Source organism: Copadichromis virginalis, linkage group LG23 (assembly GCF_057382275.1).
Source record: "Copadichromis virginalis isolate Kocher_CV1m ecotype Utaka linkage group LG23, C_Virginalis_male_GT1.1, whole genome shotgun sequence".
Lineage (NCBI taxonomy): Eukaryota > Metazoa > Chordata > Actinopteri > Cichliformes > Cichlidae > Copadichromis > Copadichromis virginalis.
In genome coordinates, this window is record NC_140639.1 from 33,116,398 (window position 1) to 33,132,029 (window position 15,632).

The window sequence follows — 15,632 nt, forward strand, 5'->3', positions numbered from 1 at the left end:
AGGTGTGGTTTGGCTTGTTGTATGTATATTTGAGATCATATGGCTCTGGATGGACCGGTTACCAGGGCATGGAAGGAGGACAGACTCATTAAAGGAGGAGAAGGAACTTGCTGGGATTGGAGATCCTCTGGGTGAGTGGTTGATTAAAAGCATGCATAAAATAGAAGTTATCTGTTGTTATTGATTGGTAATAGATTGATAATTGGCCACATTTACAGCTGTATTGACTTGTTGTGGACGTAGTCGACTTCAGGTTTAAACACTCTAATTAACAGGTTGAAAATAGTGACATTAAAGGAAGAGTATGCAGCACCACCCTGTCAGACGCCAGTGATGGTGGAGCTCACTGATGAATCAGGTGAGCTGGATTCATGGCTGATTCAAAACTAAGATCCCCCTGCTGTGGTCAGTAAGGGGAGAAAAGGGGGAAATAAAAGCAAGAATTAAAGAGGCATTTATAAACGTTTAGGTGTCAAGTGAAACGGGACAAAAGGGGGTGTTATACTGTTATTTTCAATGTCAGCATTATTATTGTATGAGAATCATGCAACAAGCATTGCATCGATGATCATTTATTGAAGCTTTTGACCTTATACTAACATCTGTGTTCCTGTGATTGTTATAACTTCTGATGAATCTTCCATTTACAGGTGTTAGGATAATGATATAATTTTTCATTGCAGGTGTAACCATGATCATTTTTATACATATTGCAACTTGTTGCTCATTGTAGAGTTGTGCTCAAGTTAATAAGGGTTAAAAGCTACAGTCAGCGCAAATGTCTGACTGATCTATTGAGGGGAAAGGCTTCGAGCATAGAAGGCCGCACGCGCTTACAAAACACTGATATCATGTTATTCTTTGTGATCTTTTCTTAAATTATGTCTTTAAGGTTAGTTTAAATAGTGGCAGTTAATTAAACGAGATTTATTAAAATATTAAATACCTGAGTCAGAACGTTACACGCGGATCACCTTAAGAGTCTGGGAAACTTTGTAGCTGCCTAACTTTTTTTTTTTTTTGAATGTTCTAGCTCCGTTGATTTGACACATTGGAATGTGTCAAAAAAGGGGGGGAAGGTTGAGCTTTAACATCAAACCAGGATTATTTGAACATTTTATAACTTCATTTGTGTCTTTAATAATTTAGGAATGGTAAAGCTTAAGCTAATAGCGGTCCGAGAAGACGGACCTTTTAGAGAATCAGTGAAAAAGCATAAACTATCACTTTCATGTTTAATCATTACTCATTGAAATGAACTGAATAGCGTTTAGAAGATTTGTTAATTTTTTGTCTTTTGTTAAAAAGAGGGGTTTCAATAATTTTCAGACACACCTTGCAAATGTGCTTATAACGAGTTGGCACTCGGCCTTTTGAAGGTCAGAAGCTTCGTTCGGCGTGACTGTCCGGACTGATAAAGTGTAGGAAATGCCTTGAGTGCAGAGGGCTAAATGCAAACACGCTTACACACACATAAGATATGATTAGAATAAGTCCCTGGGACATTCTGAATGTTTAGACCAATTCTGAATCACTAGAAGGTCAGTAGATAACAACATTAGATTATTAGGGTTAGGAAGAGAGGTGTTTTGGTTTTCTGTCTCTTACAGAGAAAGGAACAGACACCAGACGAGGTCACAGAGATGCGAGGATCCTCCGTAGCAGAGTCAGACACAGTGACTGCCGAGACATCAACTGGGTCCAAGGGTCATGGCGTTTGGGCTCCAGCTAGTCACCACAAAAGGATGGATCCCATAAACACAGCAATAACCATGAAGGGGTTGGCGGAAATCCGGGAACACCAGACCAACGAAGTTCGAGAGGCTTTTGGGAAAAAAGGGGACACCTTCCTGTTCCTTTTTCTGGAGAATACACAGATCGTTGTTTGAAATCGGGGCAGAATAATCCCCTGATCTGTGTTACGACTGAAGGGTTGTCTAACCCCTAAGGTTGAAGAATTAAGAGCAGAGGATCACCCAACTGGACGACACTGGTAGCTGCAGCAATAGAATAAAGGCTGAAAGCAGTGGGAGACAAGGAGAGTGTCATCTGGACCTGCTACTGTTGGAATCCTAGTTTTTCTTGCATCTGAATTGCGCAAACACAGAGGTCATCCCACATATGGTTCGCCCCTCAGGGGGACAAAGGACCTCAGGAGTGAGAAGAGATGAACCCGGCCTCACTGAATTGAAGGGTGTTGGTGAGGTCATTATTCTAATGACCTCATCAGGGGGAATTGTTAGATTCTAATATTATTTTATGCCATGTTATACCCCGAATTAAAGATTGTGAATTATTATGTAGTTTTAGTTTGCATTATTCTCCTGAATTAGAAGAAGCTGATAACTATTGCATTAGTTAAACTGATTTGCATTACATTAAATTGCTGACTTGTTGTGAATGAATGATATTGTTTTATGATGCATTATATTGCTGAGTTATAAGAAATACTGTTCGCAGAAGGTTATTGTCTAATTTGTCTGAGTAGAAGAGAACAGAGTGTGCTGGAGTTTTCTGCCCCATTTCAGCAGGAGCAGATAAACAGGGAGCCAAGGTCGTAGCTCAGGCGCTGTGTGAGAGAGAGCATGTGAATGTTTAGGCTTTTTATGATAAGGTGGAGGCACCAGAGGCTATAAAAGTTTGAGCAATGCTCCACCATTTTGAGATTTTGAGGCTGTCTGCATCAGTGTCCATCTCCCACGTGTGTGATCATTAAATCATCGTTTGACTCAACCCGGCCGGACCAGTGTTGTTATTGTGGTTTTTTCTCTTGTCTCCATCCCCAATATTTGAACCTTAACAACATGCATAATATCTTTTTTTAGCAATACAATTGAATGAGGGCAAAATAATAAATCATACCTTTCAATCACATTGTTTGTTTCAGAGCGAGCGTGACTGAAGCGACGGCTGTAGTCACACCACATGTGGCCAATGCCTTCCCAGTGCTTCTGAAAATACTGGCACACCAAAGGGTATTGCCTAAATGTCTGGCAGAACTCTGCTGATGTGATTTTAAAGTCGTCCTCCTAAGAGAATTGGATGCAACAGAATATATTTCAATCCATTTAACAGACCTATTGAAATCTTTAATATTATGTATTGAAGCCCTTTTCCTTTTATTGAATAACATTAAGAATTTTAAGTTATTAATAATATGTCGTGTTTTTGTATTAGGAAGCAATTATTTCTTCCCTTACAATGGCTAAGAAGGAACACTAAACCTATAAGCATATTTGGTTTCAGCATCTGTCTGTGAAAGAATCCCACTCACAAGTTCTACTGCACAGTGGGTGACACAATGATGGTCTGCACAGCTTAAGTACTTGTTTTGATAAGCAAGATAAGAAGCCAGTTTTAGAAATTGTTTCAAAATCTATTTTGTATCTCTCTGTAACTTTTTTTAGCAACTGAAAGTTATTATGCTCTTAGTGTAATCAAGAAATCAAAATGTGAAATAGACAAATTACACTTACAGATGTGCAAGCTTTCAGCTTACAAAAGAAAGAAATGATTTCATTTCTCTTTTGGGTGTTAGAAAGCCCATGGACTCTGATTTTGAAAGCCATCGATTAACAGCCTGTGAATGTCAGAGGAAAAAAAGTTAATCTGGAGAGAGAGACAGAGGAGCAGCTGTACAAAAAGCATAAAAGAAAGCTGACGTCCAAAAATAACTTTGTCACTCACTGGACAAGAGGACCTGTGCATTACAGAAATCAACCAGGCAAACATATTTTTAAATGTCAAAAAGAGCTTTGGGAAGCAGCCACCAGAAGATGAGTGCACTGTGGTCTTAAATGGATGGACATAGTCACTCACCATTTTATCCCTTTATATTCATTAACCTGAGTAGGTGAATATCACAATGAGGCAAATCATGACAACAGGACCCTGTTGTAAAAATGTGTTTCAGTTGCATCTTAGACAACGTGAAAAGAAAACAATGTGGTTTACCTGCAGGACATGGTACCAGCATAGAAGGATAGCTGACTCTGGAAAAACCTTCTGCAAAGCATTTATTTCCGCAAAGTCTTTGTCAACCATAAATGCTCTACAGAAAAAAATGAAAATGTTTTTGCTATCTCAAAGCACCACTTCAATGCCAAATTAAACATTTCAACTCACAAGTAGTTATATAAAATACTGCATACAGCCTATAGGAATAACTTTAACAACTGGAAAGGAAAGTTTTTTGCAGCCCATGCTGCAGCTATAGCATTAGATTCTGGCATGTTATAACTTTTTTGAAAAGGAATTATTTCAAAATTAATAGCTGTCAATGTATTATTTACCTCGGGGAAGTTGGGAAATGCTCACAAACTATTCCAAGAACAGTTTCCAGGGTTTTCTGACTTTCGTTGCTGACAATAGCATAGGCCACAGGGACTCCATGCCCATGATCATCTCTTACAACAAGTGTGAATAAGGGAAATGAATACTGGTTAACACAGTGTGTGTTGTCAACAAATACTAACTGTTTTGCATAGTTCTCCATGTTTGATTTCATTACAGGTGTCTGCAAAACAATCATTAGTTCTTGGTCAGATGTGTATGGTTGATAGAAGAGAACATGTTCTTGATGTTTTCCATTAAGTAAGGTATGTACACTTTGACTGTCTCCACAGTTAAAGTGCTTCTTCCTCATCATGCAGGTTCTAACACTGTCAATGTCACGTGGTGTGACAAAATGCTCTCTGTTGTGAAGATCTCTGTGTTCATGTTCTTTGGCCCATTTATGACATTCAGTTAGTATGATGGCTGGCTTAGTTCCAAGGGAAAGCAGTTCCTCAATGTTCCTCCTCAAATCACTGGAAATATTGTTGAAATGTGTGTCTTTTGGGTCCGAAGGATCATGCCCATCATGCTTATCATATGTGCGCTGCACGATGACTGTGTGGTCTTTCCAACATTTGAGTACTTTAAATGAAACATAGGCCTTACAGCCCACTGCTCTGTAGCTGTTTCGACTTTTTTTCCCAGCTCTGATGCAGTTGAATTTGTAATAGTCTCTTTTCCTGTCTTTACCTGAGGCCACATTTAAACATTTATAATGTCCATGAAGGGTTAATGAGTTCAATTTTTCTAACACAACACTGAATGGGTCCTCCTGGCATTGTGACACATGCACACAAAGTTGTCTATCTTTTCCAGTTCTTTTTTTTTTTCGTCATTCAGAACACTTCTTCTAATTATATCGTCCATTTCTGGTGGAAAAATAACAAAGGTTTAATTAGTCAATATTCATTAATTCATTTTAACTTGTTTTGGGGTTTTTTGCAATACAATGTAAATATTAAATATAATATTAAAATATATATAGATATATAGATATAGATATAGATATAGATAGATAGATAGATAGATAGATAGATAGATAGATAGATAGATAGATAGATAGATAGATAGATAGATAGATAGATAGATAGATATATCTCAAAACAAACAGGGGCTAAAAGAAGCTATGGTATGTCTCTGGCAGCTTTAACATGATGTCCCAGGGACAACATGATGAGATAGCCTTTATTTGTCAGTTGCAGGTCTTTTGCCCACAACCGAGATGACAGACCTTGCCGACCGTACATACAATACAAACATCACATTGGGGAGACAGGTCAGGCCAGGTAGCGAGGAAAAAAAACATTGAAATGTGCAACACAAAAGGATAATACAGGAATGCACAGGTATCAACACACCATAACACAATAAACACAGACAAGCAACATGGGAAAGAGTTCCAGTGTGTACATCTGATCTGGGACCGCTACAATCTTTCGACTGCGCCTCCAGCTGACCCAATGTCCACATCATGGGGGAGGTAAGCGTTGGAGGTGGCGTTGGATCCGGGGTAGGGAGGGTGATGCGTCAGTGAGTGCTTATCAGTGTCAGTATATGTATGTGTGTGCGTGTCCATAGTTCAGTGGAGGCTTAAATGTTGTGTCCTTCGCCCTGCCAGGCTAAGTAAACAGTCTTCCAGCCAACCCAGGTTGCCTTGTAGGGAATGGGAAGGAACAGACTCAACACAGTCGTTATCAGGGAGTAATTGTTCGGCTAGAGGCCTTGAGCTGGCGCCGAAGGGGTAGCCGGGTTATGATGGTAATTGAGAATTTCAAGCTGTTTTTTAACACTCCGACACTGGTCTCTCAGTCTCCCGTTAATAGCTGTGAGCTTCTCCGTGATGTTATTAGCCGTCGATTCTGTGGTCTTGTCACTCTTTTTGCTCACATAGCAGATTCTGAGACCTCACGACCGCAGCCAACTGATCCGAGGTGTAATCCAGCTCCGCCCAGAGATGTTGTTCAGAGTTGATTCTTTCCTGATGTAATCCAACATACATACGCTCAAAGGTGTTATTCTGAGCATTCACTGCAGTCATAAGCGCCTCCAAGCTCTTAACCATGCTGCCTTCAGTGAGCCCTTTCTGAGAAGTCGCACCTGTCGTTCCAATCCCAGCGGGCAGCCTTGTGGGGGTTTGAACAGCCGGTTCCTCTCTCTTAATTCTCCGATAAGCCAGGGCCAAGCCAGCTCCGATTAGCAAGAACCCTGTTATCATGGTTCCGAATAGGTAGATATCTTCAGCGTCCTCGATCGACAGTCAGGCACACGATCCTCTGCCACCTGTCCATCGTGTATCCGGCAGGGAAAGTCCCTCCAGGGCACTCGGGTTCTCCCGAGCCCAGACTTCTCGTTAAAGGGTGTCAATAGCATTCAGAGACCAGTTGATTAAATCCATAATTCTCTTTTAGGTTTTAGACACAGACTGTGAGAGAGTGTTCCAGGGAAAGTAATACAAAAAAGACACGAGACTAGACAAGGACATAAGAACTAGCAGGAAAGATAAGGGAGAGGAGAAAAGTGCGTCCGCCTCCTCCGAGAGCCAAAGAAAGAAAAAAACATTTACGCGATGTCCCAGGGACATGTCCCAGGGACAACATTTACGCGATGTCCCAGGGACAACATTTACGCGATGTCCCAGGGACAACATTTACACGATGTCCCAGGACAAATTTGTAAATTTCTGGATTACTGTTAATCTCCATAGAATCAAGAACTCATGTCCAGTTTCACAGCTATGGACCAGTTAATTATGTTTCCAGGTGATAGTTTGATTCATAGATTCAGCACACAACCATTAGTCTAGGCCTTTTAGTCCAGATTCTCTTCACTTATGTTTGTAAAATGATCAGGGAAGCTACTGCAATTTTGCCTGACATTGTTATGACAGCTATATTCACCTGTACATTTATTATATATCATAATATATTGACGGGAGAGCTATATTCACCTGTACTTTCATAATAAATCATAATACATTGACACGCAATTCTCTGTCTGGAGAACACTGGTTCGCAAGTAGCCTATCACTAGCAAACAAACAGCTATCCATTTCAAGGAAAACATATGTATTATGCTTACCATTTATTAAAGAAAAGTATCTTGAGAGGAATTGAAATTGCTGGATCGGCGGACAAAAGGCGGTTTCTCGAAGAACATTTGTTTTTTTTAAGGCGGGTATTTTTCGAAGTCGCAAAAGTATGACGTCACAAGAAGGTGATTGGTTACTTGTAATGTGGACCCTGGAACAACATTTATTATGATGATGTGGGAACAACACCGACACGAGGATATCAGATCGTGCACCCTCAAACACACAATAATAACATGGACTGAACCACCACTCACAACCACTAGCACTTTATATAGCCTCTGTAGAAATTATCCACACCCTCACTTATCTTGTATAGCTCTGTGTAAATAATCATTCTGTACATACGATAATTTTTAACCCTACAACTGTTTACAACTTGCATAGTTCCCATTTCTGTATAGCTGTATATCTCAGATTTCTTTAAAGTTATTTATTTCATATTCTGTATAGTTTTTCATATTTATATCCTGTTCATATCCTGTACATAGCTTGTACTCACTACAGCCTGTACATACTTATAGTTATAGAATATTCACAACATACTTCATACTGTGTACATTATAACATTCCATAATAGACCCATTTCTGTAATATACTTACATATCTATATTATTGCTAATATATATTGTAATATATCTATATCACTAAAGCACTTCTGGATGGATGCAAACTGCATTTCGTTGCCCTGTACCTGTGCATGTGCAATGACAATAAAGTTGAATTCTATTCTATTCTATTAAGTGTTAAAAGACAGAATTATGACTTCACAATTAAATTCATCTCCCAGCCCTGTTATTAATTATTGCTATATTATTATTGCTATAACTGTGGGGAAAATACTGTGGTCTCAAAGATCCATCTTTTAGCACTTGCAAACTTCAGGCATAAGCGAGCAACTCAGATATGGACTAACAGCATGTAAACAGAGTGTCAAGAACCGAAGTTCAACACACAAGCTGGACCCAGGAGCAGAACACACACACAGCGGTACGAGAGAAAAAATAAACTTTATTATAACTGAGAGTGTCCCGGGAGAGTAGAAGGGAGAAAACGCACGGAACCAGAGAAACCGAGGGACCGGGAGAAGAATCGCGCAGGAAACGCCGAGAGCGGGACCGTGGGAGGCTGAAACAGAAAAAGAAAAAAGGATTATTGGGGTGCGGGTAAACCGGCAGCATACGAGGGGAGGTAGTGTATGCGTCTTACGATGATAGCGGGGCCAAGGGAACCGGAGGGAGGGGTGAGGGTCCGTGGGGAGAAGCTCCAGAAAGGGCGAGGCGGCTGGGGTTGATCGTGATCCAAATTCTGCACAGGCAGGTGGACAGGCTGGTGACTCAAAACACGCCGAGCAGTGATCTGGGTATACAAGGCAGAGTTAGTACTAGTTCACACGGATAGGATTGCCTAAGGACTTTCCCGTAGGTGTGCGTTACCGCTGAAGGACGATTACGGACTGGCGTGGAGCAGCAGGCTGGGCAGGATTAAATGGTCCACCTGGTGATCGCCTGGGATGGGATGCAGGTGTGGAGTCAGCGGCCACGCCCACGGGAGTGGGCATCCCATCAGCACCTCAGACGCCGGGCCGCGGACCATGACACAGAGTGCATCTTATTATGTAATGCTATACGACAGATCAAGACAAAGTGTAACAACTTTGGTATATACTATATCCATAGTGATCGTTTTTGATGTTACAATGGCCCATTTGCGTCTCAAAAATCCCAAAACAATTATTATTTAATGTCTTTTTATGCATAAAAAGCCAAATAACTCAAAGTCAAAAATCTCCTCAGTCTCTGATAACAAAGTTGATTTATTGTGTAAAATCTGTAGCTGTAGATACAAACTCCATCAGGTTTCTTTGACTGCAAACTTTATAAGTGTTTGCAAAAAAAAAAAAAACGAATCAACTGAGCAGTTAGAAACTAAATCACATCTCCACTAGCTCTACCACACCTGCAGCGTAACTGGCAGATGCCCCACTCCTCTAGGACTGGGAGCTTTTACCACATAGAAAATGAATATGATTCCTACAGGAATTTTACTCTAAAAGACATTTCAAAGTTAACTTTATCATAGACAGTGAACTATGAAGTACACCGTGGTCTATTAAGAGTTTAGCAGCGTGTTTGATCTCGCCAGGTTTCCATTTAACCTTAGCATTAGAATTAAAAATGAAATTGTATAGATTTGGCAACTCTAAATGATCCTTGTGTGCAGTAATACTGACAAGTTTGTCAGTACAATTTGCCCCATTGTCTTATTAGGATAAAACAATTCAGATTTTTACTTTACTGGTTGGGATGCACTTGTTGGGCTAGTAATTTTATAATTTTATTTCTCAGTCAAAACATTTGATATGGTTGCTACATGTTACTGTAACTAAAATGTGTGTTTGTGGGATTTGCAAATCATTGCCTTCTGTTAACTGCAGTTTACACAGCCTCCCAACTTTTTTAGATTTGAGGTTGTATTTATTTGTCAGTGACAATGTAGAAAAACATTAATGTTAGTAAGAGAATCAATGGATTGTATTAGATCTAGCTGCTAATTTCCATCCATAGTCCTTGCAGTTTCCGGTGTTTTGCACAAGTGATGCTCCAAATGGATGCCCCACCTCAATTTCTTTGACTTCATGACATTACCAGCCTCTTAAAAGGGATGCTTGCTTTTCTTCACCCACTAACCAACTAACCATCTTTCAGCTCTATTGGACATGCTAAATATGAAATACACAAAACTGTCTATATTTGGGCAAAGAGTGGAATTTAAAGAGTGCTTTAAATAATTCATTCTATAAGGAGTATTTTTGTTTTTAAGAGAAACCATTTGTATTTCCCATATGTCTCTTTTACACTTTTGTTTCCATATTAAAAATAGCTATGATAGTAATGATCATAATCGCTTCAGTGTGATGTTGTTGTAAATTCCCTCTAATCTTCTATACATTGAATTTACCCTTCACCCCTACCTGGTAATTAATACTTGCTGGCAGACCATGGGAATGACGACAGTGGTAGTGTCACATCATCTCTATGGACAGTAACACTGCAATGAAAAGGTTATTATTACACATATTGCATATCATACATATCATCTTTCTGGCATTTCTGTGAAATCTGGAGGTCACCAGCCAGGTTTTTCACAGCTTCTGACCTGCTTATTTTGTGCATCTGTTGCATACATAATGAATAATAACAGATATAATCTCCAATGATAAAATAGCTCGATGTTTGCATGCAAACAGTAGCAAATTGAACAATAATACTTTAACGAAATTCATTTTTGGCAAGATTCTGGCTCTCCAGCACTAAATGCTGCACTTGAATAAGATCCTTGAACTTGATAAAATAACTCTTAAATGTTAATTAGTGAATTTATCTTATGGTTTAGAGGAAAAGTTTGGCAACCTTTAAAGGAGTCAGGTGTATTTGTCAGCTTGTGTGAAAGTACAATCTCTTAGTTTTGATGACACAATCGCAGAGTCTTTTTTTATCCTACATTAAATCAAATGGGGGGTTTTTCTGCCACCACATTGCAGGCATACACACCACACTGCCTCCACATTAAGGTATGCAAGAATATATCTGTATTTCAAGTGAAAAACTGTTTTTTATTATTCTTTTATGTCCAACCCATCAACTGACGTTCAAAGAAAAGCTCATTAGCTACAGATTAGCTGCAGCCCTGCCATCCTTTCCAAATGCCAGTCCATTCCTCCTGGTAAAAAAAAAAAAAAAAAAAAAACTCAATGAAAGGAAAGATTTAGAATAATTACAGCTCAACTTTAAAATCTATTTTTTAAATTCTGGAGAAACCCGTTGCTTATTTCAATTGCTAAGCTCACCACAAGACTGGACAACACCATAAATAGTTTAATTTCAGAAGCTTCTTCTTGGCATTCATCAGTCTTTTTGCCCACACGCAGCTTTGCAGCACAGCAAATGGGGCAAATAAATCATAATCATTCAACTGGGGCAGGGGATGGCAACTTTTACTATCAAACAACAACATGTTTAAGGAATTCTTGTGTTATGCCCCATTGCAAGCCATAATCTTTTACCACGTATGACTCCACAGTGGGATATTCATGATTTAATATGTTAACTTTGCATTTTCATTACATTAATACTATCTTTTTGTTGCTTTCATTGAATTCTAGAATAAAAAAATAAATCAAATTCTTTGTTAATCATTTACTTAATTTTGTGACCAATAAGTGAGGGGAAGCTTACATTAAAACAGAAATACTATTAAGTAGGGGTGCAACGATACACAATATTCACGGTTCGGTTCGGTTCGATACTTTGGTGTCATGGTTCAATATTTTTTCGATACAAAAATATTTCATGCCTTTTTAATTTGTCATTTATTAAAATTATAAATATATATTTTAACTCAAAAGTACAGTTATTAAATTTAATGTTGCTGAAACAACAAATTAATAATTAAAAAAAATCTATCTGATCGAGAAATCACTCATCTTTGAAAAAGAGTGTTTATTACAGAGAAATGGCTCTTTCCAAAATAAAAGCTATACACTTCTTCTGGGGTACACTCTCAGCAGCATATTAAACATATCAGGTCCCCATGAGGAGAATCATGTGCTAACGGCTGTCTAAATGACTCGGGTAAAGTTTGTAGCATGTGTGCTTGTTGTTTTTGTCTGCTTCCACTTGTCTTTGAACTAGGATGATGTCGGCGTAAATGTGCAGTCATATTCGTTGTGTTCCCACTAGTGCTGTCAGCGTTAATCTCGTTAAAATGACATTAACGCCATAACGTGGAAAATCTCCGTTAATGAGTTACCGCGGATCGCCCCGTGCATGGGGCTGGACGGCATCAACACGTTAACAAGCAAGCTAACTGTGCTAACGCGCTAGTTCCCACCAATTGAGCATTGCGTGACACATCCGACATACTGTTTTACTTTTGTCCATGACGCGCTTACCATCAGGGTCATGTTTCACATGAAAACCAAGATAGTTCCAAACGCCAGATCTGAATGAGGGTGGGGGAGGTTCAATTTCGGGTAGCAATGAGGCAGTTGCTATGTTGCAATGAGCTTAGCTTCTGTCTTGCTAGCTTGCACTGCGCTCAGTGGATCTGCACTCGACAGTGCAGCCTAGGCGAAGTAGTCCACTGAGCTCTCAACACAGGCAGCATCGTCAGAAGAAAAGTTGATAAAATAAATAAAAAAATTTGTATTGTTCGATACATATGTGTACCGAACCGAAAGCGCTGTATCGAGCGGTTCAATATCGATACTGTGGAGGTATGTAATAACGACAGGAGAGGTCTCAGTGTCTCACTCCAACTTTATTAACTGACTCTCAGAACTTCACATATAGTGAGCGCCAAAATCTCCACCCCAACACTTCCCTTTAACTTGGGTGTGAGTGGAGCCACCTGGTGGTCCGCCGCACATACCCCCCCCCCCCCCCCCCCCGAACACACAGTTAGATCTCTATTCAGTCCAGGACACTGGGTCTAAGCAAACGACCCGAATGACTGAACCTGGGAGGGAGAGAACAGGCAGAGGAAGGTCCATCCTGTGAATGAGGCTGGTGAAGGCGAGCAGGAAAGGCAGGAGGAGGCTCAAACGCCGGTGGTCCGGGGGTAGTCCTGGGGGGAAAACCAGAGTCTGTCAACCCCATCGAAGGAGGGCGGCCACAGCGAGGGGCCTGGGCCGGCACTACATTACTGTCCAGAAGAACATGTGCAGGTTTAAGTCTGTCAACACACACACAGTCTCCCTTCGACCCCCAAAATCCAAAACAAAATGTTTCTGGCCCGGTTCAATAACCCTGAATGGGCCGTCATACAGCGGCCGCAGCGGTGTCCTGTGGGCATGGTGCCTGACAAAAACAAACTTAGCAGTCTCTAAAGTCTTTGGAACAAAGGTGTCAGGCACGCAATGGTCCACCGGACCAGGAACCCGAAGCGAGTGCAAAAGCGGGTTGAGAGATAGCACCGATGGATCAAAGCAGGGAGGAGGATTTTCGGGCAAGAATTCTCCAGGCACGCGGAGGGGCTGACCAAACACTAGCTCAGCTGGGGAAGCGCCGAGATCCTCCTTAACCGCAGAGCGCAGCCCAAGCAAAACCCACGGGAGGCGGTCAACCCAATTGCCATCCTTTAAGGAGGCGCGAAAAGCAGCCTTAAGCGACCGGTGGAACCGTTCACACATCCCATTAGCTTGCGGGTTGTATGCGGTTGTGCGGTGGACTTTAGCCCTCAGTCCATCAGCCATGGCCGACCAAAGCTCGGAAATGAACTGGGGGCCTCTGTCTGACGTAATGTCCGCGGGTGGGCCGAAACGCGAGACCCAGGTTGACAAAAATGCCTTGGCCACCACTGCTGCGGTAGTGGACGCCAGGGGGACCGCCTCCGGCCACCTGGTGGTCCGGTCAACAACAGTCAAAAGGTGCGTAAAACCTTGTGACTGCGGCAGAGGACCCACCAGATCGACATGCACATGATCGAAACGTTTGCCGGGTATGAAGAACGGCTCCAGGGGCGCCTTGGTGTGTTTATGAACCTTCGCACGCTGGCAGGGAATGCACGCTGACGCCCATTCCTTAACAGATTTGCGAAGGCCTGGCCAAACAAATTTAGAGCTGACCAGTTTAACAGAGGCCCGGACCCCTGGATGAGAGAGAGCATGTACCGAGTCAAAAACTTGACGACGCCAGGAAGCGGGAACCACTGGGCGAGGGCGGCCGGTGGAAACGTCACAGACGAGGAGGGGACCACCGTCCTGCACGGGTCTGTCCTCTAGTATGAGGCCCGTCTGGGTGGATTTAGGCGTGAGGATGTCCGGGTCACCGCTCTGATCGGCAGCCATGGCGGAGTAGTCTATGCCAAGAAAGACGGGAGAAACCAGCGCACGGGACAAACAGTCAGCCACATGATTGTATTTACCAGCCACGTGCCGAATGTCCGTGGTAAACTCAGAAATGGCTGCCAACTGGCACTGCTGGCGTGCACTCCATGGATCAGAAACCTTGGACATGGCAAACGTCAAGGGTTTGTGGTCCACGTATGCGGTAAAGTGACGACCCTCGAGAAAAAAACGGAAATGACGAGTCGCCAGGTGGAGCGCCAGTAGCTCCCTGTCAAAAACGCTGTAATTGCATTCGCTGTCACGTAGCGTACGGCTGAAAAAGGCGAGCGGTTGCCAGACACCCGAGATTCGCTGTTCCAGCACCACACCCACCGCTATGTCCGACGCATCGGTGGTCAACGCAATCGCCGTTGAGGGGGATGGGTGGGCCAGAAGGGCAGCATTAGCTAACGCTGACTTAGCATCAGAAAACGCTTGGATGCTTTCCGGAAACCAGTCAACGGAGTCATTAGCTTTCTTACCTTTTAACGCCCCATAAAGGGGCTTCAGCAGATGTGCCGCTCTGGGGAGAAAACGGTTGTAAAAATTCACCATCCCCAAAAATTCCTGCAGTGCCTTAACCTTTGTGGGACGTGGAAATTCCGAAACAGCTCGGAATTTGTCAGGCAACGGAACCGCGCCTTCGGCGGAAATACGGTGCCCAAGAAAATGGAGAACGGGCAACCCAAACTGGCATTTAGACGGATTAATAATCAGTCCATGCTCCGCCAAATGCTGAAAAACCTGACGCAGATGGAACATGTGCTGCTCCTTCGAGCTGCTGGCCACCAGTATATCATCAAGATATACATAAACAAAGGGCAGCCCGCGCAAGACCGAGTCCATCAACCGCTGGAAGGTTTGGGCGGCACCTTTCAGGCCAAACGGCATGCGCAGAAACTCGAAAAGGCCGAAAGGTGTAATTACGGCGGTTTTGGGGACATCCTCCGCGTGCACGAGAACCTGGTGATATCCCCGTACCAAATCGATCTTCGAAAAAACCGAGGTCCCCGCAAGATGAGCGGAAAAATCTTGGATTTGGGGAATGGGATAACGATCGTTCTCTGTGACATTATTAAGACGGCGGAAATCCCCACAAGGTCGCCACCGACTATCAGATTTAGGCACCATGTGTAACGGAGAAGCCCAGGCACTGTTCGAATGCTGCACGATGCCCAGACGCTCCATGGTGGCAAATTCTTTCCGAGCGACAGCCAGTTTGGCAGGGTCGAGGCGGCGCGCGCGAACACCGGGGGCCCTACTGTAGTTATGTAATGCTCCACCCCATGCTTCGTCACCGTGCTCGAGAAAGTGGGGACC

General features: G+C 42.3%; 1 long non-coding RNA gene across 1 annotated transcript; it reads right to left on the reverse strand.

Moving 5' to 3' along the window:
- Positions 1–8,414: 8,414 nt before the first annotated feature.
- LOC146681417 (uncharacterized) lies at positions 8,415–9,016 on the reverse strand. The gene is made up of 3 exons (XR_014918264.1): positions 8,860–9,016; positions 8,633–8,782; positions 8,415–8,551 (listed from the first exon to the last, which is right to left on the reverse strand). It is a non-coding gene; the product is annotated as an uncharacterized LOC146681417 (long non-coding RNA).
- Between the last annotated feature and the right edge of the window lie 6,616 nt (positions 9,017–15,632).